At 41.0% G+C, this 14,084-nt stretch overlaps 1 long non-coding RNA gene across 1 annotated transcript in view; it reads right to left on the bottom strand.

Annotated features, from left to right (window-relative positions):
* LOC142005700 (uncharacterized) overlaps positions 1 to 13,135 on the bottom strand; it is a 109,422-nt gene extending 96,287 nt beyond the window's left edge. The window contains exon 1 of the long non-coding RNA XR_012643109.1: positions 12,996 to 13,135. This is a non-coding gene — a long non-coding RNA (uncharacterized LOC142005700). The remainder of the gene's footprint in view (positions 1 to 12,995) is intronic.
* Positions 13,136 to 14,084: the final 949 nt, after the last annotated feature.

Genomic DNA, 14,084 nt, shown 5'->3' with positions numbered 1-14,084 from the left:
TCCCAATGTCAACAGAAGCATGGTAAGTAGGGTGTCAGGAGATTACTAATGAAATGCTGCAGTGCATAAGTAGCACTTCATTAAGCTAATTCTCCCCCACAGCAATTTCAAAGTGACAAACTTCGAAGTACCGGCGGGCTAGCCACGGCTACACACAAGCCGGAACTTCAAAGTTTGCCACTTTGATGTTGCCGCAGGGGAGAATTAGCTTAATGAAGTGCTGCATATTCACCGCAGCACTTCATTCGTGATCTCCCAACACCCTACTTACCACGCTCACTTTGCAGTTGGGATCTAGTGTAGACACAGCCGTAGAGACTCAATTTGATTTAACTAACTCTTACAGGCAACCTATGGATCAATATATTTTCAAAGTCATGGGCTACGTCTACATGGTATGCTGCTGCCGGTAGAGACATGAAAATGTGGGCATTTGACAATGCAAATGAGGCACTTATTTACAAATCATGCACTTTATTTGCATACACTCACATGATAGCAGAGGCTTCAGTTGCACAAAACGAACCATATAGACAGGTGTTTGTTGATCAAAACCCTCCTTATTGACAGCCCCTTATCCCTGACAAAAATGAGGGATAAGGGGCTTTCAACAACAGGGGTTTTGGTTGACAGACTGTCTTCTACACAATCTGTTTCATGGTGACTGAAGCCTCCACAGGGACAACGACTACACGAAAGAATGCAAATAAGGCATGCAATTTGAAAATGAGTGCCTCATTTGCATTGTTGTGTACCTTCATTTGCATGACCCTGCCAACAGCAGCACACTGTGTAGACATAACCATTAAGTTTTCAGTAGTCCCTCGAGTTATGTGAGGGTTGTGTTCCCAGAGATGGGCGTGTGGTGTAGTGGTGAGCTTGGCCACTTGGGGGTGTTTAACCATAGCTGCACAGGGCTGGGTTATTGAGCTAGGGCTGGGTGAGAGTGTGATTTTGAGTTGCACTTACCTCGCATTAATGTATTACTAATAGTGTATGTTTCCCTTCTTGTGTATTCATCTCTTATCTTTTTGCTTTTTTCTGTTTTCTAATATCCCTACGAACTATTGCTTTACCTTTAAGGAGTATTGGACATTTGCAAACTATATACTGAAAGTATTATATAGAATTTTTTTATCATTGAAAAAGTGCATGGATAATTAGGGAATGATTCATAAGTTGCTAAACCAAAACTAAAACAAGTCAACCAAAATGAGTGTTGATAAAGTCTTGCTACCATTCCATAGACACCATGAATTCTGTACATTGAATGTATGCTACAGAAAAAACTGCTCTTTGCAATATTTGGAAAGTTATTTTTAACAAAAAGGTTGTTAGGCTTATTTTGATCTCTCTGTCTATAAAATCACATTCTTTGAGAGCTGTGAAAGGGGTAGGGATAACTGAGGGGTTTGAGCATTGACCTGCTAAACCGGTATTGTGGGCTCAGTCCTTGAGGAGGCCATTCAGGGATCTGGGGCAAATAGATGAAAAATAGGGATGGTGCTTGGTCCTGCCAAGAGGGCAGGGGGCTGGACTCAATGACTTTTGAAGGTCCCTTCTGGTTCTAAGAGATTGGTATTTTAGTGTTAGGCAGCTGAACAGAAGCATGAGAACAACACAATCTCCTTTAAAAAATCCCACATAGAGCTTTCTATAGCTAAAGATACTGTGAATACCAATAAATAATAAAAAAAAAATTGTGACAATACCTATTGTGCCTATAACTTCAGAAAGTCCAAAAATGATCATAAGTGTTGCATGTCCCATTCGAAAGAGATCATTGTTTTCCATTGAGAGAAATCTCCTGGTTTTCCGGTGGGAGATAAATTTTCTAACTGCAGATGGCGCTTACTTTGGAATGTTAGACTAGGTCCCAAGGAAGATACATTAATGGGCCAAGAACAGCTTTATTCTTAACTAAATCCCGGTTAGTGGACCATGTTTGACAACTTAGTCTGTTATTTACTGTCTAATACGGTTACGCTAATTTTACACTAGAGACCACCACAGGGTTACACTCATATGTATTTTATTAAACGCTGCTATCAGATTAAAGGGAAAAGGGGAACTAGCTTTCAAGCACACACTCCCACTTCATACACTTACACAGGTGAACTCACACTGGTGAAGAGTTGTGTAGGGACAGCAGAGGTAGCCAAGGCATGGCAGGGTCCTGCGTGTATGGCTGCATTCATCAATCCTGGGCAGTGAACCTATTGTATGACCCTCTTGTCAGCCTGCTCCTTTGTCAGCTGTCGTACTCAGCACTATCCACACTGGGGAGGTGGTGGGGGGTGGGCCAGGGCTATGGTCGTCCTCCTGCCTCCCCAGCCAACTGAGACTAACTCCTGCAGAGTGCTGATGGCAAGAAGCAGAAAGAAAAAGAACTCCAACAGCTCTGCACCCCTCTTTTATATGCCTTAGTCCAGTCCTACTGCTGCAGGATGTTGTATAAGTCTTCACCATGGGCCCAGGACTCCTTATGACTATGGGTCACAAGCTAACAGCAGATGGGACTTTGATATTCACTTGATGGGACCTCTTTCTCTTCCTTTGGTGGGATCATTTTCAGGGCTCAGCTCCTATTATTCTCTGGCCATTAAGGTGCTGCTGGCAGCTGGTTGTCCAGACAGGCTGGCTTCGGGGGCTGATTCCATTGCTCACCCACCCACATTCACAGTTTCCTCGTTCCCACAAAGGAGAAAGAAATCAGCTCATGAAATAAACTGCAACCATACAGAACAAAGCTACTGTCACAAACTCCTGTCACAAAGCTTACAGAAAGTTACAGGACTTACATCTCCATTGTACTAGACTGAGTTGAGGCTTTATAAAACAATTAGAGCTATTACGTCTGAGATTGCATAAGCTGGTTCTCCCATGATTAGAAGAATCCTGACAACACTCTGTCTTTCTCCTCTCCCACCTTCCAAGCACACTGTTTGACTTCTGACACCAGTACACATCAGAATTTCAGGAAATGTTCATGACATTACTGTTAAATTCATCCCTTATACACCGTGTTTTGTGGATGACTGTCCTCCAAGAAAGGTAATTTTCCTTTAGAGGCATCAGCACCAAAACAGCATCTGAACAGAAAATACTGAACCATCAGAAAACATAACCACAAACATGACTAAAAATAGGCAGTTGAGCCAGAGATTAAATCAGATGTTACCACCTGCCACATACTTACTTTAGTGTTATTATTTAAAAGGTGTAAAAACCAAAGGCCAGATCCTCATGTGATGTAAATGTATATCAGTTGAGGATTTTTAAAGTTATGTGTTTCCCTGTAGCAGAGATGATACCTTTAAATTAGATGATGATGCCCAATAGTTCATGATTTTTTAATCATACAATGAGAACTATCTAAACTGTTTGACAGTTACTCCAATGACAATATTCAGGAATAATTCACGATGAATCTCAATGATGATTCAATTCAGAAAAGCACTTACGTATGTTTGTCTTTTAGCATATACATAAGTATTCCATTTGAAGCCATCTCCTGAAAGAAAGACCTTCATAAAAAGAAACTTAACTTTTCAGGTTTGGATAGTGAATTGAGACAGTACACTATATTTTTAAGTTTAAAATGTTCATGAGTTTGCAAATAATAATGAGTTATGTTTTTGTTTTGCGTGTATAGGGCTGGTCTAAGCAGTAGTTAGACCGTATACATAACCAGCAGAACACCAATTTGCAAAACTCATTTGAAAATTTTATGAAGCAAGATAAATTTTACACAATCATACTCAATGATTATGATTATGTTGACCATGATGAATTTTTTTTGCAACTACACTATAACTTTCTTTAGGGTAGAATAGAAATTTTTAAGGCTATGTCAAGGGGCATCTTTGTCATAAGTAAGAACATTGACTCCATCTATAACCATGGCACATTTATTTTAACAAAGACAGGTCCAACTATTAATGTTTTGGAAATTAGAATGGGTTTGCGTCAGATCCAACCATTTCAATAGGCTATGTACTTAAAATTTAAATGCATTCAGAAGAGAAAGAGCATAACTTACTTATCACACCACCTAATTTTGATTAACTTTCAGGTCAAAATACGTTGTCCATATATCTTACCCTATTCCAAATAACTTAAGTATGTAAATTGCAAGAACAGTAACATATATTGGAATATATTATCCAGTGATCTCTCAAGTCATAGCTGGTTTTCTTCTTTCTTTTTAAGAGTGTTCAGAGGAATCTCTTACAGAAATATAACTGAATATCAAGAAAAAAGCTTACTCTAAACCAAAGTAATTTTATGTTGTTCTTCTTTTTCTAAAATGACCAAGAATGGCTATGAGAAAAAAAATAGCTCGTTGATTGAGTTCTTGAGTTCTTCAGTGAAAGACTCCCAACTTAATTCCCCTGCCACTTACATCATTTTTACACTAGTGTTATTATATTAATTATACAGTAAGCAGAATAGTAAATAATATTCAGAGTAGTAAATCATGACTGACACTGGTAGCTGAGGTCAGAATCAGGTCCTGGATCTTTTCCAAGAAACTAACCAATCTCAACATATATCTGCTAAATTAAAAACAAAACCCGAAAACATAAAAATCTAAAATCACAAATTACTGCATTAAGATAATGTTCAAATCAGAGGAGAAAGAGAAAAGAGTAAAACTGAAAAAGGGGTAAAATCCTGTCTCCATTGAACTGAGTGGCTAAACTTTCGCTCATTTTAATAGATGCAGAAATCCATTGCTGACAAAAATGGCTAAACATGATAATACCTGTTTTAGAGGAGCAATGAAAAGAGACGTTTATAGAAAATATAGCAAATGCAAGAAAATGGATGACTGACATGGAAGAAAATTGATAAGGAAAGCAAAAGGACACTAAGCAAACTTTATGATCAGCAAACTGAAAGAGGAAGTTGTTCTTTTTAAATTAAGTACAGAAGGAAACCTCCACAAAAAAAAAAAAGTTTCCTTGCTAGATAAAAATGGTAGAATTGTCAATAAAATGGAGAGATGATAAAAGTGTTCAATAAATATTTTGTTTTGCATTTGGGAAAAATAAGATGATATATTCATAACACATGATCATGAAATACTATCCTTTCCAAAAATAACCATTAGACTTGGTACAGGGGTAAGCATGGCAATATAATTAATGATAATCAGCATGGATTTGCGGAAAATACATTCTGTCAGACTAACATGGTATTACATATGTATTAGAATGTGTCTGTCTTTGAATCTGTCTGTCTTTGTGAGTCGATTTGTTCAAGAACTCTTCCTAAACCACAAGAGCAGCTAGGATCACCAAATTTGGTGTGCAGCTTCCCTTTACCCGAACTTAAACAAAGGCCAGGGTTTGGCCAGGAAAATGGAAAATGCCTCGAATCTGATGGTTTTCTAGAATGTGGGAAGGGAGGGGCAAAGAAGCAAGGAACACTGGTGGCAATGCTGCAGGAACTTAGTGGCCACCTAGAGATGGTGCTTTCATACCTTTCAGCCACTGGACAGGGTAAATGCCCCCCATCCCAAATCCTCCAAAGGAGGAGACACCAGAGGCCTGGGAACTGGAGTCTGCCCTCTTGGAGGATATTCCGGGGGGGCAGAGACACATTACCCATTCCCCTCAAAGAGACACTGGGCCAAGCAGTTCAGTGCTGTCCTCCCCACCACAGATCAGTGCCACATTTGCTGCCATGTATGACCCAGTATGTCCCTGCGTCTCCCAGTCCCCAGTCCTGAGCCCCTTGCCCTGTGCCCCCACCCACTGTCCTGATTCCTGTTCCCATCCCAGCCCTAAGGCCTTAACATGAACACCCAACCCCGTCCTTACTCCCAAACTCTGCCCTAAGCCTCCCAAATCCTCCCCTGTGTCCTTCACCCCCACCACCTGCCCTAAGCCCCTCCACCCAACCTCTGGGCCTGAGCTGCCCACCCTCTGCCACCTCTCCAAGACTGTCTATTCCTTCTACCCCTTGTCCTGAGCCTTCCCAACCCTCCCAACACCGGCCTCACTCTTGCAGCCCAGTCCCCTCCCACATACTATCATTTAATGTAGCATGTACATTTTCCTTAAAAAAACACATTTATACAGTTAAGTATCTGAGTAATGCTGGGTGCATCTGCTAGTAGTATTAATACAATATGTCTGCAATTCTTTAAGATATTTAATTTGCTACTGCACAATATCTTGATTAAGAAACTAGAAAGATATACAATCAATATGGCACAAATTACATGTACTAAAAACTGGCATGGATAACTGATCAGTCTAATATATAATTACAAATAGGAATCATTGCCAAGTGGGCATGTTTTTTTTTTCTGTTATACTGTGTGTCCATGATTCAAAGACACCTGAAAACTTGGATAGAGTTCAGAGAAAAAACATGGTTATGTTAAAAGGATTAGAAAACATGCCCTGAGGAAGACTCAAGGACAGTTAGTGTTAAAGAAAAAAAGATTCAGGGATGGCTTGATCACATTCTTTAAATACCTACTTGGGGAACGGAAATTCAATAACAGATTGCATAATGTTTTTAGTCTTTCAGAAAAAAAAGAGTCATAGCAAAGGGACATGCTTGGACCTTAAAGGTACATAAATTAACATTTGAAATAAGTTGCAAAACTTTATCAGAAATTCTCATCACCCTGGTCAATCTCCCCTTTCTGGTCACTCACTAGGTTTCTGTGGTTCAAACCCAACATTTGATTCTTAGTAGGCTCCAGCACTCGGTCTTGGGCTCTCTGGCACACACTTTGGACATAGGCTTGTCTGCTAAACCTACAAGAAACCTAACGTACAGCTACCCTAGAATCCCAAGACCAAGGCAGCCTCCAGCAAGGACACTGTAATATCTTAAGAACACCGTTTCCCAGAGCTCCATTATGCATGGGCACTCTTGCCTACAGTCTACCCCTCCAGTTGAAGTACAGAACACATAGGCCGTTTCTACACAGGCTACTTTTTTTGAAAGTGGCATGGTAATACAAGGCCCGAAATATGCCAATGAGGCGCGGATGCAAATTCTCCATGCCTCATTAGCATATGGTCACATGATTTGGAGTCTGGAAAACCATTCTTCTGGACTCCAAAATGCCATTTAGAAGCACGGCCCCCGGGTGGTCTTCCAGAAGGAAGTCCTTCTCCCAGAGGCCCCTTCTTCCCACATATTTTCAGGAAGAAGGGGCCTCCAGAAGAAGGACTTCCTTCCGGAAGCTCCCCCGGGGCCACGCTTCTGCACAGCATTTTGGAGTCCAGAAGAACGGTCTTCGGGACTCCAAATCACATGACCGTATGCTAATGAGGTGCAGGGAATTTGCATCTGTGCCTCATTAGCATATTGCGGGCCATGTATTACCATGCCACTTTCAAAGAAAGTGGCCTGTGTAGAAACGGTCATAGGCTTTGTGAAAGGTTCAAACTCAATTTACGTTTTATCTAGGTAAAACAATAAATACAACATTTTGTGACCCCGATGCTTGCTGCCAACTGTCAAAGGGGCTGCACAAAGTTTTTGTTGTACATTGGGTTGTAACAGTAATAGATTTTGTTGTTGTCATAGTAACTGAGTTAGATCATTAGGGCTATGTCTACAATAGCATTCCTCTTTCAAAAGAAGCATGCAAATAAAGGAAATCGAAAATGCAAATAAGACATAGATTTATATATCTGGCATCTCATTTGTGTATTATTTTTTTGAAAGAAGAAAAACAGTGTAGATGCAGCTCTTTCAAAAGTAATCCCCATCTTTGAAAGAACCCTTCTTCCTATTTTTTTAAAGGAAATAGGTAAATCTCTGCCTCATTTGTGTTTTCGATTTCCTTCATTTGCATGCCTCTTTCAAAAGAGGAACGCTTGTGTAGATGTAGCCTACGAGTATTAACCCAGCCAGTTTTAGTTGATTCTAGCTTGTTCTGTGTGATGGAATCAAATGGAGAACTTGCAACTGCTGTAGCTCTCTGTGTTCATACAGCTTTTTCCTGAATTCTGTGACTCCAAATAATATGACAAAGTGGTGAGAAAGATGGGATTCCTGTGTTGCCTCTGGCAGCAGAAGTCAGTGTAAGAAAACAAACCCTTTTTGCTGTTTTGAAATGGCAGGGGTGGGGAGGAGAGATGAGAACTGACTTCTGCTTTGCTCTGATTTGAGTGACACCCTGATGTGAAGAGATATATAAAAAAATGAAAAGAGAGAAAGACAGAGTTGCAACAGAAGTGGCTACACTTAAGGGGCTGCTGGGACATTTTGAGGAAACTGTAGAGCAGTGCCATGTATATACTGAACATTTTGACCCTTTTGTTACTGCAAATGAAATTAAGAAAAGAAGGCAGCAATATGGTTAAGTGTTGTAGGAGCAAAGACCCACTCCCTGCTACGCAGTTTATTGCATCCTGTTAAGGGATGGAACCTTACAGTGACACTATGGAAATCCTGGGGTTGTATTATGCTCCACAATGGTAATTGCAGAAAGGGGTAGGTTCCAAAAAAGAGATTTTTTTTTTAAGGGAAACATTTGTACAATTTGTAGCAACTTTGAAAAAGCTTTCAGGACACTGTGAATTTAAGGAGATATTAAATGATGCCACATGTGACAAGTTAGTGTGTGTCCTTCACAGTGAAGCTATTAGGAAGCGCCCATTAACAGAGGTTCAGCTCCCCCTACAGAAGGTCATTGATATCGCAGTGTCCATGGAACTGGCCATGCAGGAGGTGCAGTACCGCAGTGCACACCCTAGCATGCATAACCTACCCACAAAACAGTGGGTAGCCAGGAATGTTACAGATGTAGTAAGCCAGGTCACTATGCATCAGAATGCTGGTGTAAGGACCTAGTATGTCAACAGTGAGGCAAAAAGAAATACATTGAATGTACCTGCAAACAAAAGATCAAAAACAAAAACCTGTATTCTGATGGACCAAAGGGAAAGTCTGCATACCCTTCAGCAAACTCAGGATGATCAAAGTGACACCCCATATGAACAAGAAGAATCACTCCAAATTTTGTCTTTGATTCACATGAATACTAGGTAGCCCTGCTGTTGGATGGCAAACTTGCATGCATGGTCTCACTCCCTGGCTGCATCTAAACTAGCGACTTTTTTAAAAGACTTTTTGAAAAAAGGGGGCTCTTTTGAAAGACCCCATGGAGTGTCTACACATGAAAGTGTTCTTTCAAAAGTAAATCAAAAGAGTGTGGCCTCCTTTTGAAAGAGCTCTTACCTTCCCATTTCAGGAAGAACACCCCCTTTCAAAAGCTTCTTTTGGAGGAAAACATGTGTAGACACTTTTTTTTTCGAAAGAGCAGTCTCATGAGGCCTGATTTTTCCATCCGTTTCACATTCATTAGAAAGAACAGAGTCTGTGAGGATGCACTTTTTTGAAAGAGCGGATCACTCTTTTGATCCTCATTTTTGCCTGTGGATGCACGATTTTAAGAGAAGTTCTTTCAGAAGAGATCTTCCAGCAGGGCTTCTTTTGAAAGATCTCTGTATTGTAAAGGTAGCCCCTGTGTGCAAGGAAAAGCTAAAGGACCTTCCAGTAAAAGCAACAAAGATCATTCTGAAGACATATGCAGGAGAAGTTGTATCCCTGTTGGGCTCTCTTGATGTTAAGGTGAAACTCAGTGGACAGGTAGCTGAATTACCACTCTTTGTGGTAAATGGTCATTGCCCAGCCTTAATGGGTAGATCATGGCTTAGGAAAATCCAGCTGAACTGGGGAGAAGTGCAAATGATGACTAAAGAAGAAACAGTTTTGACCAATTTATAAAAAAAGCTTGTTGCTGTTTTTGGAGATCATCTGGGAAGTAGGAGGGAAATCACCATGAAACTGAACATTAAACCTGATATCTGACCAAAATAGCTGAAGGCTAGAACTGTGATATATGCCATCAGTCCAAAAGCTGAAGCAAACCTGGAGCACCTACTCAAAAACTGAGGCCTAATAATAATTACTCACAGAGCAAGGGAAACTCACATCTTTCCAATATTGAAGAAAGATGGCTCCATTCAGATTTGCTGAGATTTTATGGTCACCATCAATCCAGTGTTGTATGCAGTGTTGTGTGTTTTACTTGTATTGATGACTTCTTTGTGGGCCTAGCAGGGGGACAAATGCTCAGCAAGATTGATGTGAGTCAAGCATATTTACAGATGCACGTAGATGAGAAGTCCCCAGAGCTGTTGACTACCATGACACACAAAGGGCTTTATCACTGTTTTCAGCTACCCTTCAGAATAAACTTTGCCACAGCTTTGTTCCAGAGAGCTGTGGACCAGATCTTGTGTGGCTTGCCAGGAGTCCACTGCCATCTTGACAACATCCTGGTCACTGTTAGGAATGAGGAGGATCACCTTAAGATCTTAGACTGTCTACCCTACCAAGACTGTAAGAATATGTCCTATGAGTCTGCAAAGACAAGTGTGGATTCTTTCATCCCTCTGTTGAATATTTGGGAAACATCATTGATGGTACTGGCCTTCGTAACTCACCTGAACACGTTAAGGTAATTGTGAAAGTCACGTAGTCACATTTAGCCACACTGCTAAGACCACTTCATGAACACCTTGGCCAGAACAAGGCCTGGAAGTGGACTGAAGCCTGTGATGTTTTGTTTAACAAAGCTAAATGTGCATTGCTAAACTTGGAGGTCCTGATGCATTTGATCCATTCTTACCTTTACAGTTGGCCAGCAATGCCTCCCCTTATGGACTGGGAGCGATCTTCTCACATTTTATGCCTTCATACGAAGGGACACCAATTGCTCTTGTGCCACTCCAAGTAAGCAAGGCAAAAACTAACTGTGCATGAGCTGAGCATGAATCATTAGGAATCGTTTTGGGGATCTGGAAATTTCATCAGTAACTGGATGGACATTTACCCTTCTCACACACAATTGGCCTCTGAATTCAGTTTATGGTCCACAAACATTCATTTCACAATTGGCTGCTATTCATATACAATGATGGGCATTGTTGTTTTCTGGACACGCATATGAAATCAGATATTGGAAATCTGCTTTGCATTACAATGCAGATGGTCTGTAAAGGCAGCTTTTGTCAATCAACTAGAGATGTTGGCCAAAAGGAAATCTTCTATTTTGAACTGGTAGAGAATATCCACGTGACTGCAATTCATATTAACCCTGTTCTGTCCCAATTTATGGACTTATTGATGCATGGGACACCTCTACAGGACTCTCAGGTCCACCCAACCTTGTTCCTATGGGTATTTCTATACAACAAAGTTACTTCATAATAGTGGCACTATTCTGAAATAACTTTGTGAGCATCTACACAGCAAATACACTATTTCAAAATAATTTTGTAATAGCTAATGACTTATTTTTAATTATGTAAGCCAGAATAGTGCCTGTTCTGAAATATATATTTTGGAATAGTGGGCTGTACAGACAGGGAATAGGGGCTATATCAAAATAAGCTATTCCAGAATAGCTTATTCCAAAATAATGCTAGTGTGTACCCATAGAACAATGGTTGCAAGTGCCTACTTTGTACGTGATTCCAGGGGCTCTAATCTGAAATAGGCTCTATTGTGCATGGACACTATTTTGGAATAAGTTTTGCTTATTTTGGGGCTTCTATGTAGAGTACATGTGTTATTCCAGAATAACTTAATTTGAAATAATAACTCTGGAATAAAATATTCTGGAATAAGTCTGTAGTGTAGACGTACCCTGCAGCCGTAACCTGAAATAACTTACAAAATTTGCACAACACAAATTGTGTAAGATATTTTGAGGAAACTTATTTTGAACCTACTGCCAAACTTTGAAATAAGCTCCCATTTCAAACCTTCTTGCTATCCTTCTTATGATGACGGGTAGCAGGAATGAAATACCATGCTTGAAATAGCCCTGCTATTATGAGCACAGTGTTTAGGCACGGGGTTTCTATTTGGGGATACAAGTGTATCCCGAAATAGAAACAACAGTGTAGCCATAGCCTACATGTCCAGGAGGAAGGAGTTATTGATTGATGGGTGCTGGGTGATTTTTGTGGGGAATGCATGTCACAACTGAGATCATAGATGTTAGAACAGCTACAATCATGTCACCATGGAATAGTGCGCATGAAGGAAATTGCACACAGCTATTTTTGGTAGCCTAGCTTGGACTGTGTGATTGAAGAGAAGGCAAGAGCTTGTATTTCATGTCAGGGTGTGAGAACTGCACACTCATTTACACCCAGTGGAATAGCCTGAAAAAACATGGCAGAATATTCTTGTTATTTTTCTGGCCCATTTGAAGGAACCATGTTCTTGGTGTTGGCAAATGTCCATTCTAAATGACCAGAAGTGTCTATAATGTTGCCCACTACTGCTGAGAGTAGTATCCAAAACCTGCACAGAATCTTTAGTTGTCTTGGTCTGCCAGAATAATTTGTGAGTGACAATGGTCTGCAGTTTATCTCTTAGCAGTTTGAAATTTTTATGAAAGCAAATGGGATTCATTACTTCAGCACAGTATCATCCATCCACAAATGGATTAACTGAAAGGTTTGTGAAGACAACAAAACAAGCTTTAAAATCAGCCAGGGGACATTCACTCATTCAAAAGTGCCTGGACATCTTCATACTACCATACAGAAACACACCTCCTATTACAATCAAAGTGTCTCCAGCCTTTCTAATCATGGGACGACAGCTAAACATTTGCTTTGATCGGTTGAAACCTTCTGATCCAGTGCAAACTGTGCAATGTCAATATCAAGGTAAAGTCATCAGTTGTGCATCCAGGGCAAAAGACTGAACCTTTAGTTATGGACAGCTGGTTTTGGCTCAGAACTATGCTTCTGGGGCTAAATTAGCTATTGCCATGATGATTGCTCAAACAGGACCTGTCTGGACTCTAGAGGAGCTCATCTGGTGTTGGCATGTACATCAGCTGTTGCCCGGTTATGCCTGTCCCCAGGACACATATTCAGTTGAGTTGGCTGACTTAATCATTACCAGTGAGATATCAAGTCAAGACTCACCTGTTCTCGAGTCTTCTCCTCCATTATCACATCCAGCAAACAGAAACTTCCTCCTTGAGTGGGCTGACTCAACTGCCTCACCTATTCGCACTTCGAGTCCTGAGGCCGTAGTCAGGCCCAAACCCGTAACAACTTCAGGCTCAAGAATATCAGAATACCTAGAGGAAGAAGGACTCCCCAGTGGCTGAATTTTCAGTTAAATTTAGCCCATGATTATGGGGTAAAATAATCCCCAGGATTAGCCTGGAACTGAGGCAGTCTACCCTCATTCCCTAGATTAGTGTTTGTGCTATTAAGGGAATGTTCTTAGTAAGGGGGGAGGAATATGTTGTGCATTGGGTTGTCATAGTGATAGATCTTGTTGTTGTCATAGTAACTGAGTTAGATCATTAGATTGTTAGCTCAGCCCATTTTGGTTGGTTCTAGCTAGTTCTGTGTGATAGAATAAAATGAAAAATTTGCTACTGCTGCTGCTGTCTGTGTTCAAGTGATTTCCTTCTACCCTTGGTTCTCCAAAATATATTACAGTTTTTAGAGGGATACACTGAGTTGGTATCTGCATAATAGCTCACCAAATGATGGCATATATGCAGGCCCGCCAATGTGTGTGGGGGGGGGCAGGGGGGCAAAGCACCAGGCTCAGCATTTTAAAGTGGCCCAGAGCTCCAGACACCAACAGTGCCAAAATAGCAGTAGCAGTGGCCAGAGCTCTGGGCCCTTTTGAAATGTCACAGAAGACTGTGCCACTGGTCTGCATGTGGCTCTGAGTCAGCATGGGAGGCAGGGGCCAGGGCTGGCTGTCCAAAGCCCTGCCCCTTCCACACTTAGACCTGTCCCTTCCCAGGGGTGGTCCTGGCCTTCCATCCCACCTTGCCCCTGGGACCACAGCAGCTGTTGGTACCACTGCATGTGTGGACTGTAGTGTGAGCTTAAAGATAAAAGATTGGTCTGGTATATCAGGTAGTAGTAGGAGTAAGCCTCTTGGAGTATAGATTGTTGACGACCATTTGCCAGCATCCCTGTCCTGGGTGATCTTTTCCAGTTCTGACCTGGTTATCCCATCTTGTTAGTGTCTGCCTTTGAAGTTTC

The sequence above is a fragment of the Carettochelys insculpta genome, chromosome 1 (genome assembly GCF_033958435.1).
Source record: "Carettochelys insculpta isolate YL-2023 chromosome 1, ASM3395843v1, whole genome shotgun sequence".
In the NCBI taxonomy this organism is placed as follows: Eukaryota; Metazoa; Chordata; order Testudines; family Carettochelyidae; genus Carettochelys; species Carettochelys insculpta.
Note: the sequence above shows the minus strand (reverse complement) of the source record. Positions and strands in the feature narration are given on the sequence as shown.